The following is a 20,114-nucleotide window of genomic DNA, read 5'->3' as shown; positions in this document are numbered from 1 at the left end:
GCTGTGGTGGCTCAGTTGTTATGGTTCTCGACTGTTGACTTGAAAAGCGGGGGTTCAGTCCCAGCCACTATGATCACATTTCAGTGGAGTTGAAATGCTAGAGTCTCATGTGTTGCGCGATGTCAGTACACATTCGAGAACCCCAGGTGTGGGTGAAATTATCCGGAGCCCTCCACTTTGGGATCCCTCATAGCCGGGGTCGCTTTAGGACGCCACAACTCCCATGAACCATGCACCAAACCCATTGCCATTCCAGCTCTTGCGGCAAGCTGTCTTTAGCATCACAGTGAATTAAAATTATGAAGCAGTGATTATGTTGCACTTTTTATTTGTGTCTCACGTGACTTATACTGACCTTTCACGTTGTAGCCATTACTTGACTGTTGAAGCTGAAACAGGTGAGATACAAAATTCGATTATAAATTATTTAGTGATTGTAGGTCAATGTCACATGGTGGTCCATGTATACTATCTCTTATGGATCATTATAAAGAAAAAAAACATAAACCTGTGATGAAAATATTAAAATGTGAAGGGAATCGGAATGATGTTCATGCGGAATGATACCAACTCGGGGTATACATGAACAGGTTGCAGTCATTCACTTCGATACTGATGTTTTTTTCTTCTGTTGCTGATGTAGCCTTTCCAATGTTTTTTGTAGCAAGCTGAAGATGAGGTGCATGACAACGCCTCTACAAGTCATCCCAACTTGGATGATGAGCCTTCAACCCTGCATCTTGATGACAGCATTTCTGATGCACAACTGCCAAGGCTTGATGAGGACACCAATGGGCTTGACAACCATGTGCTAGAGGACCCCGATGAAGACTTGTCGGAATTTATCAGAGTGAACTCCGAGTCGAGACTTCCACACAGAACACTACCCACCTGCAGGCGATGCTGCTTGTATTAACATTATTAACATTTGTTGTTGCTGCTGGCCTTCCTTGGACACAAGTGGACAGCTTGTTGAAGCTGTTGAATGCATTTCTTGGCTAGAACGTCTTCCCATCGACAAAATATGGCTTTAGGAAGTTATGGGATTTGCACAAATCAAGGATGGTGGAAGTCCATACATACTGCCCAACGTGTGAGTGCCTGACATCAAGCTGCGGCCTAGATTTCCAGCACTGCACTAATTGTGCAGCCACAATGACTGTGGCACAGCTGGTGAAAAAAAGGAAGCTCTTTCATAACTGTCGACCTCAAGCATCAGCTACAGTGTCTCTTAAAGAAGTTTGGGGATATAGTTGGCGCAAACCTCCAGAAACTGACAGCTGAAACTCATCAGGGAGCTTATAAGGATATCACAGATGGCCAACTGTACAGAAAGGTCCGCCGTGAAAGGAACATGAATTGGAGTGACCTGACTGTTACCGCTAACAGCGATGGATCGCCAGTATTTAATTCGAGCAAAGGGTCAGTCTGGCCAATTCAAGTAGCGCTTAATGAGCTCCCTCTTCCCTATCGTTGGAAGAACATCCTCATCGGCGCCATTTGGTTTGCCAAAGGTCACCCACCTACTCGCCTCTACTTGAAGACGTTTGTTGAGAAATTCCACACTATGGGCAGCTTCACGTGGTCATTTGCCAGCAAAGTTGTGCAATCAACAGTGAATGTGTTGTGCTTTTGTGTTGACTCGCCAGCTCTTGCTTCACTGCTGAATGCTAAGCAATACAACGGATACTGTGGCTGTTCTTGGTGCCTTCAAAAAGAAACGCTTGTTGATGGTAAGAATTGTTTCAGTCATCTTACAAGCTTTGCCTCTTCTGCTTTCTGCACACTGTACAGCTCTAAGAACATAATTTTGTTGCTTAAATGTATTCACATGCAACAAGCAACATACTCGTATCCCATGTGGTTGGTATCAACTGTTACTAGGTATAAAAATACTGGTTCATATCAGTTTGAACAAGGTTGTGTTCTAATACAAAAACAACTTGGTGTTGCAGCAAATTGGTGATGGAGGGCCATGATGATGACGTGACAATCTGTGCTTCCCCATAAAAGCAGTGAAAGAAATTTCACTTGGGAAGGATTATCACCCATATGGGGGAGAGAGAGACTCGAAGATGGTATGGCAGAGAAAAGGATGGCAAAGTTGCTTGATTGTGACAGCTGCAACTCTGCTGCTTAGTCTTTTAAAGAAATTTTTCTATTCACATATTCCAGAGATGGAGCCTGACAAGTGCCAGGGTATAGCAGTTTTTGACCATAGGGATCACAGGTCTTCTAAGACTCCTCATAAGTATTCTGAAACAAAAGGCTGTTGTGGGGTGCTTAGTTTACTCTCTAGCAGGCATAATGACAAAGGACGGTCATTTTGCGCGTTGGTGAGCAGTCACATTTAGCTTTGTGTTTACTGTGAGAAATATGTGCAGATATGCACAGGGCACTTATTTCTAGCTACGAGGAGATTGGGTGCTGTTAATTATGTGAACAAATGTCTGTGCTGTCTGTTTAAACTCTTGTGATAAGTTTATTGTCTAGCGATCCAAGACGTACGAGGTGTGAAGACTGGAATCACAGTTGTCACCTGTGGTGCACATGTATGGATTCAGAATGGAAAAAATTGTCACTTGGAAGTTCTATCTTACACAAGCACTCTTGTAAGCTTTTGTACCTCTTCCTGCAGAAGCTATGCACATTAAAGGTCAGGAAGATTGACTGTGCAGGTCAGATTCCATACTGATCCTAATAATCCAGAGCTTTTCATTAGCATCTTCCATAGCCTAGGTCTACCTCTTGGAAGTTGGGTTCTGCAGTGAAAAATAGGGCATGCAAGCTCCACATGTTGACTTATTGCCCATTTACATATTCTGAGTGTAACATGAAAAGCCTAATTTTGTAAAATGGCCTTGTGCATTGATTAAAGGTAGATGTGGTACCATTGCATGTAGTTTAAGTTATTGTAGCATTTCATAACCATCACTTACATGTGCATTCGTACTCTCCTGTCTGTTCTTTAGCATGTATTTCTTTGTTTATTATGCATAGTACTATGAGAAATTTATCTGTCATTTCTTTTTTCAGGCACCCTGAAATATATCATGGAGGGGCGAGATATGGTCGAGCGATGCCATGACACTGTGTGCAGTACAATGAAACTTGCAGCCAGGCGAGACCGTCCTGTGGATGGTATGAAGGGCTTGTCAGCCGTCGCAACCCTCAGCACATTGGACCTGTCGTGGGGCTTTCCACCGGAGTACATGCACTGCGTACTAGAAGGTGTCACATCGCAGCAAATGGAACTTTGGCTGTGTTCACCAGGAAGTGCCTGGCACATTGGGAATCATGTGAGGGAGTTGAATGACCGCCTGTTGAAAATTGGGCCACCAATTTCACCAGATTGCCAAGACTGGTAACTGAGCGCTCGTTTTGGAAAGCTACAGAGTGGAGATATTGGCTTCTTTATTACAGTGCACCTTGCCTCTTCAATATGCTCCCGCAGAGATATTTGACGCATTTCTCCCTTCTTGCACAGAGTTTATTTTTACTCTTACAAGCAAGTGTTGAAGAGAGAGATATTTTTTGTGCCGAAAGGCTTCTTGTGGAGTTTGTTGAGCAGATGCCAATTCTCTATGGTGAACACACCCTGACATTCAATGTGCACCAACTTGTGCACCTTGCAAAATCTGTGCGCATGACTGGGCCACTGTGGGCAACCTCTACCTTCCCATTTGAAAGAGGGAATGGTGACATTCTCAAGCTGGTTTCTGCAGCGAAAGGTGTTCCACATCAAATAGCAGAGCGCTTCATCATGCGAGAGGTGCAGAAGTCCCTGAAGCGTCTGGTACTACTGCCACCCTACCTGAACAAGCAGCAAAAGCTGATCTCGGGGAAGCAAGGCAATAAGCTCCAGTTAGGAGTATTAGGTTCGCCATTGCAGCCTGGCAGTCTTGAATGCCATGTTCTGGATTTGATCAGCCAGACCATTGGTGCTGTGCCCAGTATGAGTGAATACCTCAGAGCACGTATTAAAGGGTTCACTGTACATAGTGCCAATTACAACAGGACCGAGAAAACGTGCTCTGAATATATTCTAACAGATGATGGCAAGTTCTTGCGAGTGATCAAAATCTTTTTAGTGGAAAACAGTATCTTCTTACTCTGCCAAGAACTAATTACCGAGGAAAGCTTTATGCCTTTCATGTTCACTGCTGAACACCCTCCGACTGATGTTGGGTTGTGCCTAATTTGTGAGCAGAAAGTTATTTCACCTTGTGTGCTTGTGGCACAGAGCGACCAGTCACATATTGTGAAGGTGCCCAATCTCTATGAAAGTGATTAGGAACAGATGCCAGGGACAAATTTAAATTGGCTTATAGCCAATCCCTGCGACGCTGCGTATGACCAGAAGTTTTCTATGTTGTCCGTCTAGAGCCCAATTATGCATGCTGAAGGACACTGTTCCCACACTATTTTTTTTGCACAGTCCATTTTATTTGTTTGTAGTCTTATGTTTTAAATCATTGGGTCGATGCTTCTTTGAAAAGGGAGAAATTCTGTTAACCTTTGTAGTGTTTGTTTATTCTTCAGTGTTGCCGGTGCGCCGCTTTATTGCTTTGGCTGTGATGCAAGACGCGATCAGATTTATCTCGATTGATCGCATCCAGGCGGAGCCGCTTCTACGTTATTCCAGAATGTTCTAGTAACTTTGCACGCTTTACATCGAAAGTTCGCTATCAGCTTTAAATTCAGCACGGCCAAGAATGGCAGGCATTCTGTCCGACCGCAGAGTTCGCCTGTTGCTACGCTGCCGCGGAGTCATTCAGTTCTTTGCTTGTGCAAGTCAGCACAAAAAGAGTTTAGGTTAGAAGCAATTTTCGCTGTCTTCTTGCTCTCCGTACTGCAGTCACCACTCTGTGACAATATTTGCCTCAGTTGTATGGAAGGTGTGCACCTTTTGCTGCATATGTCATGTGAAGTTTATTTCCTTGTGCTGTTCTTGATTATTGTGAAACACCTCTGCATCTGTGTGTTGCACTGTTATAGGTCATTGTATATAGAAGAAGCATTCTGTCTAATGTCCAGTGTGTAGTCCTGTTTGTAATTACTAAAGTTGAATGTGGCTTGTAATCGCATTTTTCATATGCCATGTATGGCCTAAGGTTCAAATGTACGTGTTTTGGTTTGTTATGTGAGATTGTTAGTTTGTTATCTGAGGTTTGTTAAAATAGCGCTTCATTTGTAGTGTAAATAAAGAATTATGGTGTTTGATATATAATTTTCACATATGTTTATGAAAACATGTTAGGAGGTTACCTTAATTATCATTCTACTAAACATTGTTTCACAGAGGCGATTAGATCTAGAAGGGCGACCTTCTGCTGCATACGTTCTGCTTGACTTGGTATGTTGAGGCATTTGCATCAGCGCATAACATCCAGTGAAGCAAAGTTAGGGCACGCTTAAGCATGAAACACTTCTGCCCTTCGCTTTACCTGAAAAATGGTTGGTATAGTTCTATACTGCACTTTGTGATCAGTGCGACGCGCGTTAGACAAGAAGTCCAGATTAGGATGGATGCACTCTGCCAATATTTGTCTTTGCTGTGTATGCCCCCAAACAGAAGTAAACTAAATTAGGTACTGCAGTGTAGTTGTATACGTTTACAACAGCACACTAACTTCCTGTGTGTGTCAGCCAGAATGTGGTTGATTGGTGTCCAAACCTTAATGCCTATTCAAAGTGTTTTTCATGCCAAAATTAACCAATCCACTCTTAAGTGCAATTGACGACCAAAACAGTGTGCACACCACAACCCATGCAGTCTGGTGTATGCACTACAGCACACTAACACTGCACGCTGTGGGTACCAAAATACACCAATCAAGTGTGTTGTGCATGCTACAACACACCAACGCTTTCTGGTGTGCACGCTACAACACGCCAACCCGTTGTGGTGTGCCCGCTGCAGCACACCAACCCAGTCTGGTGTGCCCGCTGCAGCACACCAACCCAGTCTGGTGTGCACACTGCAACACACCAGCCCAGTCTGGCGTGCACGCTGCCACACACCAAACCGGGCTGGTGTGCACACTAAGACACACCAAACCGGGCTGGTGTGTACACTAAGACACACCAGACCGGGCTGGTGTGTTGTAACGTGCACACCAGCCCGGTCTGGTGTTAACATCAGAACACACCAGCCCGGTCTGGTGTTAACATCAGAACACACCAGCCCGGTCTGGTGTTCACACTAGGAAACACCAGAACACACCAAGCCATCCTGGTGTATTTTTCAACTGGGAAACATCATGGCAGAGTTATGTTTTATCAATAAAAAGTAAAATCACATCTAAAAAAGTGGAAGCACGTCCGAAAATTTAATGGCAACTTCTCAACATTCACAATTCCTCTTCTGACAACACCAGGCACACAAACAAGCATAGAGGAACAGGCAGACATATTTAGGGAACATTTCGCTGCAGTTACAAGTTCATCACACTATACGCAGTCTTTTTTAAAATGTAAAAACACAGCCGAAAAACAAAGACTTCCAACAAGTAGATGTGCTAAGGAAAAGTGCAATAATCTAATTACCCTCCAAGAAATAAATAGAGTACTGTTTGCGGCAAAAAGACTGCTCCGTGGGCTGATGAGATACACTATGAAATGCTTGCCTATCTTTCCCAGCCTGCCGTAGAGACACTCTTAAACTTCTTTAACAAAAGATTCATAAAAGGTAAAATACCTAAGGAGTAGAAAAGAGCCGTTTAGTACAATTTCTTGAACCTGGTAAACCCTCAAGTTCCCCTAGTAGCTGTAGGCTTATGGCTTTTACAAGCTGTCTTGCCAAATCTTTTGAAAGTATCCTGAATATAAGATTAACTTTTGTCTTTCCTTCGTCTCAACTTCTTGACAGCCATCAGTGTGGTTATAAAATAGGATGTTCCACTACATATCACTGAGTTCGTCACGAAAACGCTGTTCCAGAAGCTTTTGTGCACAAACAGCAATGCCTTGTATTTTTCGATTTAGAGAGAGCATATGACACGGCCTGGAGGTTCGGCATTCTTCAGGACTTAGCTGAGCTTGGCATGCGCGGCAGGATGTTAAACTGTCTAAAAAACTTTTGTTCATCCGCTCATTCTATGTATACCTAAGTGCAACCCTTTCTAAGAATTTCGTACAAGAAAATGGGGCACCACAGGGGTGTGTTTTAAGCACAACACAATGTGTTGTAAAAATGAAATCTCTTAGTAAAATAGTCCAAAGTCCGTTATGTATTCAGTGTGTGTAGATGACCTCCAGATAGCTTGCTCATCCTCCAACATATAAACATGTGAAAGACAAATACAGTTAACAATAAATAAACTGGCAACATGGGCAGACAGAAATGGTTTCCGGTTTTCTCCACAGAATACAGTCGCCATTTTTTCTCGCCCAAACGAGGCTTACAAGCAGATCGCACCCTACACTTGAACGAAATAGACTTACCCGTAAAAAATGAACATAAATTTCTAGCCATGACATTTTAACGACAACTCACGTTCCGGCCTCACATAAACGCAGTAAAAAAGAAAGCCTCCCGATCCCTTAATATACTTAAAGTACTCTCCCAAAAACACTGGGGTTCCGATACGACGTGTCTTTTGGAAATTTAGCGCTGTGTACTGCGGTCTTCCGTGGATTATGGATGTATAGTATATCGGTCAGCGAGACCATCGTACCTGAAACGACTGGACCCAGCACATAATTTAGGTTTCCGTCTTTCCACTGGGGCATACAGTACATCGCCCATAAATAGTCTTTATGTAGAAACTAACGAACCAGCACTTACATGTTCATATATTTTAAAAATCCGTTCACTACCTAAACACATCTGTCACCAAATAGTCACAAAGCGTCCATCTAGGACCCTTTTTAACAACAAACCACATACTACTGGGCCACTGCTCTTGCGTTTTGAAGACATGTGCGAAAACCTTGCCATACTAGACACATTACCTGGCATTGCTCCAAGTCGAGATCCACTGCCTCCATGGTGCAATTTTCCTTCAATCTGCGATATCACTCTTACACAGTTCCGCAAAAAAACAAACCCCAGAATATCATATAATTCAAGAACTGCTTGCACTCGAGGAAAAATACAGAAATTCACAGCCTTTTATAGAAATGGTTCAAAGACAGATGTTTACGTTGGAAGCGCAGTGGTACAAGGGAATTGGAATAAATAGTAAGGGTTCCGCAAAGTGCATCAATCTTCATGACCGAAGGTTACGTTGTCTGTGTAGCCACTCAGAAAATAGTAAACGAGAAGCTCACAAGCAGTATTTTTTGCACAGACTCACTAAGATTACTTATTGCTCTGCGCTCTAGAAATGCAATCACTCCGTTACTTGGTGACAACGTAAATAACATAGTTATAGCCACAGGTCAAGGACAAAACATAAAACCTTTCTGGGTCCCGAGTCAAGTTGGGATAAAAGGAAACGAGAAAGCAGACTTTTGCGCTGCGCAAGCTCGTGACAAGCGAATCACAAAAGCAAATATACCGTTTAAAGATTGCATTAAGTTAGCGCATCGTAACATAAGACAAAAAAGCCAGTCCGTGTGGAACGATGATGCAAATAACAAAAGTCACTTACTAGAGCCAGTTTAGGTGAGTGGAAGTCCTGCACCCACCAGGAACGTATCAAAGAAGTGATTATATGTCGCCTTCGTATAGGGCACAGGCACCTGACACATAATTTCCTACTAACAAAGCAAAGAAACCACAATGTGAGTTATTCGAAGATGAGCTAAGAATAAACCATGTTTTATTTTCATGAAGAAAACTAGAGAGAGTGAGGAAGGAGCATTTTACAGTTTTTGATAATGAACACACACCATTCCGAAACTTCGAAAGAACCATCTAGGCTTAAATAATTTCACAAGGACAAAAAGAGTCGAGCAAACAACGGACAGGCGCCAGCTTCCAACTGTTAATTGCTAAAAAAACACATACAAAACACTATAAACGTATGTGTTTTTTTCGAGCAATAAAGAGTTGGACGTTGGCGCCTGTCCGTTGTCTCCTCGTCTCTTTTTGTCCTTGTGAAATTATTTGAACCTAGGTGGTTTTTTCCAAGTCTCAAGATGCAAAACCAACTTGCCCGTCAACATGCCTTACTGAACATACCATTCCATCCAACTTTGCTCTTAGGTGAACATGCACTTGTTGACATTTCACAGGTTTTTAAGTCTTTAAACATAGCAAGTGTTTTAAACAAATTGCAGATAATATATATAATGGTCAGCTTTTTACAACACGCAGAAGTTTTGAACCACACCTCAGCCACTCTCTCGTCCTGAGAAGGAGACTGAGGTCTTTATTCGATTTGTTGGGAGTCTCGACATCCTTGCGCAGCCAAGGATGGTTGCAGAGGTTACCTGACCTTCTTTAACCCTTTCGACCCTGGTGTCGTCTAATGAAACCACAACACAAATATTCCGCTCGCGCCTCAGTAAAGGACGAAAATACTATTCATTTTAAATGGAAAGTTCCACCGGGATCCCTATTGCCATCGGCATCGCTGTTCATGCATTTCCGTTGAGCTGTGCGGTCTAAGGAAGAAGCAGCAGCATGGTGGCCATGCGATGAAGAAGCTGAGTTAACACTTCTTTTTGGGCGAGTTGGTGCATACTTGATTTGAAGAAAATAGCGCCAGAGCATGCAAACCACGAAAAGATAAGGACGAGACACAAAGCGTTAACTCACAACTAATTTTATTGAAACCAGGCAGCGCCTTTATATGGCGAAGTTTCACTGAAAAACAAGGAGGAGGGCAGGAAAGGTAAAGATACCGAAGCGACCATCACAGCGAGCACACACATGAGCAAGCGGTAACCAAAACAAAAACAAAAAAGCTAACAAAGATTATTTAAGGGCGGCATCTAAGAATTCGAACTCGGATGAAAAAAGTGAAACAGATGGGGTGCTGACACACCTATTGCCAAGTTTCCTTATGTGAAAAGCCTCCAGACATTCACGTGCCTTCTTATCTGCGCTTTTGCCAAGAATCTTAGTTTGACTCAATCGTGCCTCGCATCCGTCGCAACCCATAATATGCGCTACCAAATGCGCATATTTATCCTTTAAATCTGATAAATTTCGGGCATGTTCCCCCAAGCGCTCGTTGATGCAGCGCCCAGTCTGGCCAACATAGCTCTTCCCACACGTTAATGGGATAGCATAGACCACTCCTGCGGAACACATGATGAATGGAGAGTCGTGACTTATCTGGCAACCCCGCTTTCTTTCTGCTGCAAATACGGGGGCACAGCTTTTTCAGCTTGTTGGGGGCGGAAAAAACGACACTCACCCCATGCCTGTTGGCCACTTTCTTCAAGTTGTGAGCAGTTTTGTGCAAGTAAGGCACCACCAACGGCTTCTGTGACCTGCAACGATCCTTTCCGGAGTTTCTTCGTGTTCCTTGCTTAAGTTTTTTTAGAAGGGTCTCGCAGGCAGCAGTCAACACTGAGCAGGGGATCCCAGCCGCCGAAAGCCGGCTTACCTGATTCTGGCAGCTAGCCTGCAACCGATGCGGGCACGACTTTTTCAAAGAAGACTCCAAGCAATGCGACGCTATGGCTCTTTTCACCGTCTTTGAGTGCATAGAATCATAAGGCAAAAGATCTTTCTTCGCGCGCGGGTAATAGCCCCAGCAAACATGTCTCTCAAGAAAGGTTAGTTTTAGATCTGAAAATTGTAAGACATTAGTGTCAGGAAGTTCATGGGTGAACGTGAGCGCAAGTCCATGTTTGTTAAAAGCATTTAAAACTTCACCTACTGTAGAGGGGTAGGTGAAGGAAGACGGCTTTTTTAAAAGCACTAAAAAATCGTCCACGTACCTAAAAACCTTTAAAACCATCCCCCCATTAAAAACTATGTCTAAAGACTGGTCAACTTTCGCTAAGAAAATATCGCAAAGGATGGGGGCCACACAGGAACCTATGCACACACCCTTGCGCTGTAAAAAAGGCAGGTTGTCAAAACTTACAAAAAGTACAACTAAGATAAAACTGCAATAATGCGACAAAGTTGTCAACCGACAAACCTGAAGAATTTTGAAAAGACACGTCACTGTTTGCTTCTATGCATTTCTTTACTGCCGCCAAGAGCTGGTCTTGAGGAATCGAGTAAAACAAATCTTGTACATCTATGGAAAAACCAAAGCAAATATCCTCGGTACTCTGTAAGTACTCAACTACAGCTGTCGAATTTTTTGTGAAGAAGGGGTCCTCCATCCGTAGTAATTTAAGTTGTTTTTGCAAGAAAGTACTGACGTTCTTTTGCCAAGAACCTTCTTCACTCACGATAGTCCGGAAAGGTACATCAGGTTTGTGAGTCTTGGCAGTGAAGAAAGCATTTAGGCTATTACCTCGGCAGTTTTTTATATCTTTAGCGAGAGAATCTAAATTTAAATCCTTGCAGAAGTTACTCAATTTTGTTTTAACTCTGACAGCACTTTTCTTCACCTGTACAAAGTTCTTATTGATTGCCGCGTACGCCTTCTGATCGTACAGATCCTCTGGCAGAACAACAAAACCAGTCTCCTTGTCAGCTTGAACCAGTTTCAGGAGGTTCTGCCCAAAGAAGGTCACTACGCCGTTTAACATTCTGCCACCCTGTGCTCAAGCGTAGTCTGAAGCACTGTTTTTTAAGCAGTCCACACCCTCTAGGAGGCACCGGTCTTGGTGTTCAGCGACGCCTACTTTAAGGGCCATCTTCCTGTTCGCAGCGATCAGCGATCAGCTCGTGCGCCGAAACACCAAGCTCCAAACTGTATTTTGGCCCTTTCTGAAGAAGCCTTGTCGGGCAAAGAGACGTCCCCCAGGACTGTTACGTTACTCTTCTTTCCCGGTGTCGACTTCTTCCCCAGGCACAAAAGTAGCTGGTTCACCATGCCTCTCCAATTGACTTCTGTGAGTTGAGCTGCTGTTCTCCTCAAAGCAGAGAGCTTCCTCGCGGCCAGCCACTCGGGGTGATCAAGGTAGCACTTCATGCGAAGCCAGTCTTGGTACAAACGAACTTGTCGCCAATGTTCTGAGCGCATTAACTTGCAAATTCTTTTCACATGTCCCCACGAAGGTTTGACAGGGCCGAAGAGAGCACTTACTTCTTGGGGCACGAGTCCCTTGCGGATGCAGAAAGCGTACCTTCTTGCTCGGCATGATGCGTCCACGATGTGCGTCAGTAAAAGGTCGGCTAAGCCAGAAGAAGGAGGAACGCAAAAGAAAGGGCCCATTGTACAACAAAGATACTGCATTAACACTTCTTCTTGGGCGAGCCGGTGCATACTTGATTTGAAGAAAATAGCGCCAGAGCATGCAAACCACGACAAGACAAGGACGAGACACAAAGCGCTAACTCACAACTAATTTTATTCAAACCAGGCAGCGCCTTTAGTTTGTATGCTCTGGCGCTATTTTCTTCAAATGAAGTATGCACCAACTCGCCCAAGAAGAAGTGTTAATGCAGTATCTTTCTTGTACAGTGGGCCCTTTCTTTTGAGTTCCTCCTTCTTCTGGCTTAGCCGACCTTTTACTGACGCACATCGTGGACGCAACATGCCGAGCAAGAAGGTACGCTTTCTGCATCCGCAAGGGACTCGTGCCCCAAGAAGTAAGTGCTCTCTTCGGCCCTGTAAAACCTTCGTGGGGACATGTGAAAAGAATTTGCAAGTTAATGCGCTCAGAACATTGGCGACAAGGTCGTCTGTACCAAGACTGGCTTCGCATGAAGTGCTACTTTGATCACCCCGAGTGGCTGGCCGCGAGGAAGCTCTCTGCTTTGAGGAGAACAGCAGCTCAACTCACAGAAGTCAATTGGAGAGGCATGGTGAACCAGCTACTTTTGTGCCTGGGGAAGAAGTCGACACCGGAAAAGAAGAGTAACGTAACAGTCCTGGGGGACGTCTCTTTGCCCGACAAGGCTTCTTCAGAAAGGGCCAAAATACAGTTTGGAGCTTGGTGTTTCGGCGCACGAGCTGATCGCTGATCGCTGCGAACAGGAAGATGGCCCTTAACTCTTTCGCTACCGCGCCATAGGCCATCGATTGCATATGATCGATTCAAATCGCCCGCGCAAAAAAGCTCATTTTGGAGAGTCGTGAACGTGCTCCGCCATCTAGCTAGCAAGCTCTACAACTGCTCTTTCGATTGCAGCCTTGGTTTCAGGGTTTTGACACGAGGGGGCGCCGTGAAAAATAAAACTTTGAACGGCCGCAGCGGCGTCAGCCGGAGAAAATGGCGTCCGCGTCGCCGCGCGCTCCTCGAAAACAAAAGCTGACACCGAGTACGTCGGCCGGTTTCGGTTTCGTTTTTTGCGACGAAAGCAGTGGTTATTAGTCGGGCAACAATGTACAAACGTTGGATTTCGGTTTCAACAGCGAGACTTCGCCTCGGGAGCCTGGAACGTCAGCGCATACTTGCATGCAAGTTCTGTTTTCGTTCGCTGTGGGTTTTTTGCGGTTCATACGGTTTGTAATTGATGGGAATGGTTTATTTTTGTGCTTCAGGGTCTTGACAACGTATGGCGAAGGCAGTTTGCCAAATGCTCAAGGTCGCGTCGCGTTTTTCAACCATGACGACAGCTAGGTGTCCATATCGGCACATCGCGGTGGAGCGGCGCTCGGAGATTAGCTCGACTTCTCGACTTTTTTTTGATGCTCTTCACGGCGGAAATGATGAAGACTGTGTGCGGAAACACTAATAAGTAGGCATGGAGGAAGATTTTCGGCAAGTTCGGCATGACGGCTCATGGGAAGACGTGAATCTGTTGGAGATGCTGATGTTCATTGGAATCATCATATACAATGGAATTGTTGACCTGCCGCGACTTTATTTCTACTGAAATACCAGAATAATCTATTCTGGCCCTCTGCCATCAAAAATCATTTCTCAAAATTGGTTTTTCGCTTTTTTTGTTTGTTTTTTTGCACGTAACGGACCCGGATGATTCAGTGGCGGCAGCATCTATTGGCAAGACTTGGAAAGTGTCCTGGCTTTCGAACCACATCGCTAAAACTTATTTCATTGATTCTGATGTTTTAGAGCTTGCCTAAAATGCCAAATTTTATCAGATGGCTATCAGGGAGCAGCTCATTCAAGAAATCTTCGGGTATGATGAGAGAAATGAAGTCCACGCCCCCAATCCTCCCATAGAATCCATTCAACACCAACCGAAAAAAATTAAAAAAAAAGAAGAAACTGCAAGCTCGGCTATCAGAGAACAAGGGAGGAACAAAGATAAAACCTTATGTGAAGCACCTGTCAGTCTACCTCTGCTTCACATCTTCACCCCTGATTGCTGTTCACAGTGGTACCACAGACGGGACCCCTGACTTGACAGGCCATGGAAAGTGCAGCAAATTTTTCTCATAGCTGAAACTGTGAATAATGACAGCTATAAACATGTGCAACAGTTTGTATATTCCAGTTTTCCTCCAATCAAGTTCTGGCTTAGTGCAGCCGGTAATTTTTGTTTTTGCTATATACTTTTTTTGTGTTTTTAGCAAATTTCACAAATAAATGTTCATTTACTTTCGCACACACAACTCTTCTGTTTGTTTCACTCAGAAGTGTAACTAATAAGCTACAATTTCATGCATTGCAATATGTGCTGGGTGTATTAGTTCTTGTGAAAAAAATTTTTCTTTCCGTACACTCCAAATCGTCCATTTTTCTGCGGTAGCGAAAGAGTTAAAGTAGGCGTCGCTGAACACCAAGACCGGTGCCTCCTAGAGGGTGTGGACTGCTTAAAAAACAGTGCTTCAGACTACGCTTGAGCACAGGGTGGCAGAATGTTAAACGGCGTAGTGACCTTCTTTGGGCAGAACCTCCTGAAACTGGTTCAAGCTGACAAGGAGACTGGTTTTGTTGTTCTGCCAGAGGATCTGTACGATCAGAAGGCGTACGCGGCAATCAATAAGAACTTTGTACAGGTGAAGAAAAGTGCTGTCAGAGTTAAAACAAAATTGAGTAACTTCTGCAAGGATTTAAATTTAGATTCTCTCGCTAAAGATATAAAAAACTGCCGAGGTAATAGCCTAAATGCTTTCTTCACTGCCAAGACTCACAAACCTGATGTACCTTTCCGGACTATCGTGAGTGAAGAAGGTTCTTGGCAAAAGAACGTCAGTACTTTCTTGCAAAAACAACTTAAATTACTACGGATGGAGGACCCCTTCTTCACAAAAAATTCGACAGCTGTAGTTGAGTACTTACAGAGTACCGAGGATATTTGCTTTGGTTTTTCCATAGATGTACAAGATTTGTTTTACTCGATTCCTCAAGACCAGCTCTTGGCGGCAGTAAAGAAATGCATAGAAGCAAACAGTGACGTGTCTTTTCAAAATTCTTCAGGTTTGTCGGTTGACAACTTTGTCGCATTATTGCAGTTTTATCTTAGTTGTACTTTTTGTAAGTTTTGACAACCTGCCTTTTTTACAGCGCAAGGGTGTGTGCATAGGTTCCTGTGTGGCCCCCGTCCTTTGCGATATTTTCTTAGCGAAAGTTGACCAGTCTTTAGACATAGTTTTTAAAGGGGTGATGGTTTTAAAGGTTTTTAGGTACGTGGATGATTTTTTAGTGCTTTTAAAAAAGCCGTCTTCCTTCACCTACCCCTCTACAGTAGGTGAAGTTTTAAATGCTTTTAACAAACATGGACTTGCGCTCACGTTCACCCATGAACTTCCTGACACTAATGTCTTACAATTTTCAGATCTAAAACTAACCTTTCTTGAGAGACATGTTTGCTGGGGCTATTACCCGCGCGCGAAGAAAGATCTTTTGCCTTATGATTGTATGCACTCAAGGACGGTGAAAAGAGCAATAGCGTCGCATTGCTTGGAGTCTTCTTTGAAAAAGTCGTGCCCGCATCGGTTGCAGGCTAGCTGCCAGAATCAGGTAAGCCGGCTTTCGGCGGCTGGGATCCCCTGCTCAGTGTTGACTGCTGTCTCGAGACCCTTCTAAAAAAACTTAAGCAAGGAACACGAAGAAACTCCGGAAAGGATCGTTGCAGGTCACAGAAGCCGTTGGTGGTGCCTTACTTGCACAAAACTGCTCACAACTTGAAGAAAGTGGCCAACAGGCATGGGGTGAGTGTCGTTTTTTCCGCCCCCAACAAGCTGAAAAAGCTGTGCCCCCGTATTTGCAGCAGAAAGAAAGCGGGGTTGCCAGATAAGGCACGACTCTCCATTCATCATGTGTTCCGCAGGAGTGGTCTATGCTATCCCATTAACGTGTGGGAAGACCTATGTTGGCCAGACTGGGCGCTGCATCAACGAGCGCTTGGGGGAACATGCCCGAAATTTATCAGATTTAAAGGATAAATATGCGCATTTGGTAGCGCATATTATGGGTTGCGACGGATGCGAGGCACGATTGAGTCAAACTAAGATTCTTGGCAAAAGTGCAGATAAGAAGGCACGTGAATGTCTGGAGGCTTTTCACATAAGGAAACTTGGCAATAGGTGTGTCAGCACCCCATCTGTTTCACTTTTTTCATCCGAGTTCTAATTCTTAGATGCCGCCCTTAAATAATCTTTGTTAGCTTTTTTGTTTTTGTTTTTGTTACCGCTTGCTCATGTGTGTGCTCGCTGTGATGGTCGCTTCGATATCTTTACCTTTCCTGCCCTCCTCCTTCTTTTTCAGTGAAACTTCGCATATAAAAGCGTTGCCTGGTTTCAATAAAATTAGTTGTGAGTTAGCGCTTTGCACCTCGTCCTTGTCTTTTCGTGGCTTGCATGCTCTGGCGCTATTTTCTTCAAATCAGATGAAGAAGCTGAGGTATAGCAAATTTGTAGGCTTATAGACCACTAACCATTCCTTCTTTCCCACTCAGATTTTTAAATATATTGCGAAACACCTATCCAAGCTCATAGTCGCACCGCATATATTATTGAATGTATAAGGGCTGCGCTGCATTACGTGTTTTACATGTGCGATTTTGACACCACCAGGGCTAAACGTTCCGAGCTGTAGCCACTGAATGAAGATAGTTAATCTTTCTAGGGGAAGTTGTGCTGGTCTTTTTGCAGAGGCGCATATACTGACGAGTTTGTGATACTGCTGGAATAAATATTCCTTGCCTCAAATATACGAATTATTAAAATTAGCTTTTCGAAGAACTGGAAAACAGTAATTTTCGCTATCGTATAGAAAGTGAATCTTTGGATCCAGCCTGGGAACGACAATTGGGATGCCGGCGACCAGCAGCCGGAGCAAAGGAACAGTGAGAATGAACGGACGCTTGACCTTGTGCTTTTATTCCTTTTCTTACTGCTCTCCATCTTCTGTGAGAATCGGCAGTGAGCTTCAAGAAGTGAGCGGTGCATTCACACTGCAACTCGCGCACCAGCGCTCGTGCAGCATGTGCTGCACGACGCTAGGAGCAATGCAGAGTGTTCGGCTACTTTTTCTTGAGAACGCGTGTTCGGTGTGCTCAGCTTCCCCTTTCTCCTCGGTTGAGACATATCTTCGCCGCATAAGCCTGTGGTTGAGAGGGAATTTCTTGTCGCCCGTGCAAAAGAGCGTTTGATCAAGATTTCAGGAACGACAGATATTTTCCTGTTTATGAATTCTTTTATACTAGACAGCTCGTTTGAAAACAGGTGCAAGCCAGATCCACTGTGCCTCGCGCAAGCTGGCAACATAAATGGGCTGGGTGCTGCGATAAACGTTACAGAAGCGCATCATGAAGCTCGATATAAGAGGGCGTTACAGATTTGGGGAGACTTCATCTTGTCTACCTTCGCCTTCCATGATGGATGTGCAAAGTTTGACCATGCGTGTTGTTGACGTGACATACAATAAGCTGGAACACACGCGTCAGCGACATGAACGAGGATAAACGATACAAAACGAAAGGTAAACAGTAGAGAGCGGCGCATTCGGTGGCAAATGCAAGATCTCTACTTTACAAAGTAAAAAAAAGCTTCTGTAAAGTTCTCTAAACTTGAGAATAAGAAATTTTTTCTTTTCCTTTTTGCTTTGAATTGCGGCAACCAGAGCGGTCACTTTCGCATTTTACACCCACTAAGCCCTGATGTGCGATTTTGACATCATAACTGTAAATAACTTAACACTTTCACCGGGAGCTGCAAATTTTTATTGCGTATTTATAGGGCTTGAGAGACTGTACAAACAAAGTGTGAAAAATCTGCCACCAAAAAAAAATCCAGGGCTGAAAGGGTTAAAGCTTTTACCATAAGTCACTTCTAAAATTTTGTCTCATGTTTTTACTAAGTTGCATGAAAAAATTTTTGCTACCATTACACCATCGCTGATTTACGCTGTTGTACAACATCCTATATAAAACAGTTTCTATCCCCAGAAATTGGCGCATGATAGCCTTAGCCGCTTATGCGCCATTAAATCCAACACAACACTACTCTGTCTCTGTCTCTCTCCCTCTCGCTATATATATATATATATATATATATATAGGAAAGGGGAATGAGGGGCTCGTTATAAATATGAGAGAAGCCAACAGCCACAGAAACCAAGGGGCACAGGGGATTTTTTAAATTTATTTGTTTATTTGGTGGTGTTGATCAATTTAGAATATTACTGAACATGTGATCGCTTAAAGCTAATTGATTAGAAAAGCAGAAGAAAAAACAACCATGGTTGTATGGTTGTTTTTTCTTCTGCTTTTCTAATCAATTAGCTTTAAGCGATCACATGTTCAGTAATATTCTAAATTGATCAACACCACCAAATAAACAAATAAATTTAAAAAATCCCCTGTGCCCCTTGGTTTCTGTGGCTGTTGGCTTCTCTCATATATATATATATATATATATATATATATATATATATATATATATATATATATATTGTTACGTTGCCCGAAAGGTTAGTCACAAGCAAGGGCGACCGGAGCGCAGAGCGAACAACACAGGAGACACCGAACACTAGCGCGCGCACACCAGTCAGGCACTTCCTTCTCATCGTCTTCTGTGAATATCCGTTGCATGGCCCCCCGTCCGGAAAAACACCGTCACGGTGTACTTGATGACGTTGAGGGGCATGGCGAGAGGTAGGGTTTCAGGCGAGAGACGTGGACGATATCACGTTGAAGGTGGCGGGAGGAAGCGTGCTGGAAGGCCGGAGCGATCTCGTAAGTGACAGCGGTTACCTGGCGCAGGACACGGTACGGACCAACATAACGGGACAGAAGTTTTTCGGAGAGGCCGACGCGGCGAGATGGGGACCAAAGCAAGACGAGGGAGCCAGGAGAGAAAGAGACTGTGCGGTGACGGCGGTTGTAGAACTCCTGCTGGGAGGCCTGCGAGGCGAGAAGTCGGGAGCGTGCAAGTTGACGGGCGTAGTCAGCACGGGCAATGGCGTCTTGGGCGTATTCAGAGGACGGAGCAGCAGGAGTAGGCAGTAGCGTGTCCAAAGGCAATTGGGGCTCGCGGCCGTATAAAAGGTAAAAAGGGGAGTAACCGGCAGTATCATGGCGGGAGGAGTTGTATGCGAAGGTAACATACGGGAGAGCGAGGTCCCAGTCGCGGTGATCGGGGGAAACGTACATAGCGAGCATATCGGTCAGAGTGCGGTTGAGACGCTCAGTAAGTCCGTTTGTCTGCGGGTGATAGGCGGTGGTGAGCTTGTGCTTAGTAGAGCAGGACCGAAGAATGTCGTAGACAACCTTGGACAGAAAGCAGCGGCCGCGGTCTGTAAGAAGTTGGCGGGGAGCACCATGGTGCAATATGAGGTCGTATAGCAAAAAGTCCGCAACATCTGTAGCTGTACTGGTTGGCAGTGCCCGCGTGATCGCATAACGGGTGGCGTAGTCTGTGGCAACTGCAACCCATGTGTTGCCGGAGGTGGACTCTGGAAACGGACCCAGAAGATCCAAGCCGACGCGATGGAAAGGTTCTGGGGGCACGTCAATAGGTTGAAGTGTGCCAGCTGGGAGAGTAGCAGGGCGTTTCCGGCGCTGGCACTCATCACAGGCTGCAACATAGCGGCGTACGGAGCGGAACAGGCCGGACCAAAAGAAGCGACGTCGCGCATGGTCGTATGTACGCGATACACCCAAGTGGCCAGCAGTGGGAGCATCATGGAGTTCATGAAGGATAGCAGGACGAAGGTGCTTGGGGACAACTAGT

The sequence above is a fragment of the Amblyomma mixtum genome, chromosome 1, assembly GCF_055824585.1.
Source record: "Amblyomma mixtum isolate Tamu chromosome 1, ASM5582458v1, whole genome shotgun sequence".
In the NCBI taxonomy this organism is placed as follows: Eukaryota; Metazoa; Arthropoda; class Arachnida; order Ixodida; family Ixodidae; genus Amblyomma; species Amblyomma mixtum.
Note: the sequence above shows the minus strand (reverse complement) of the source record.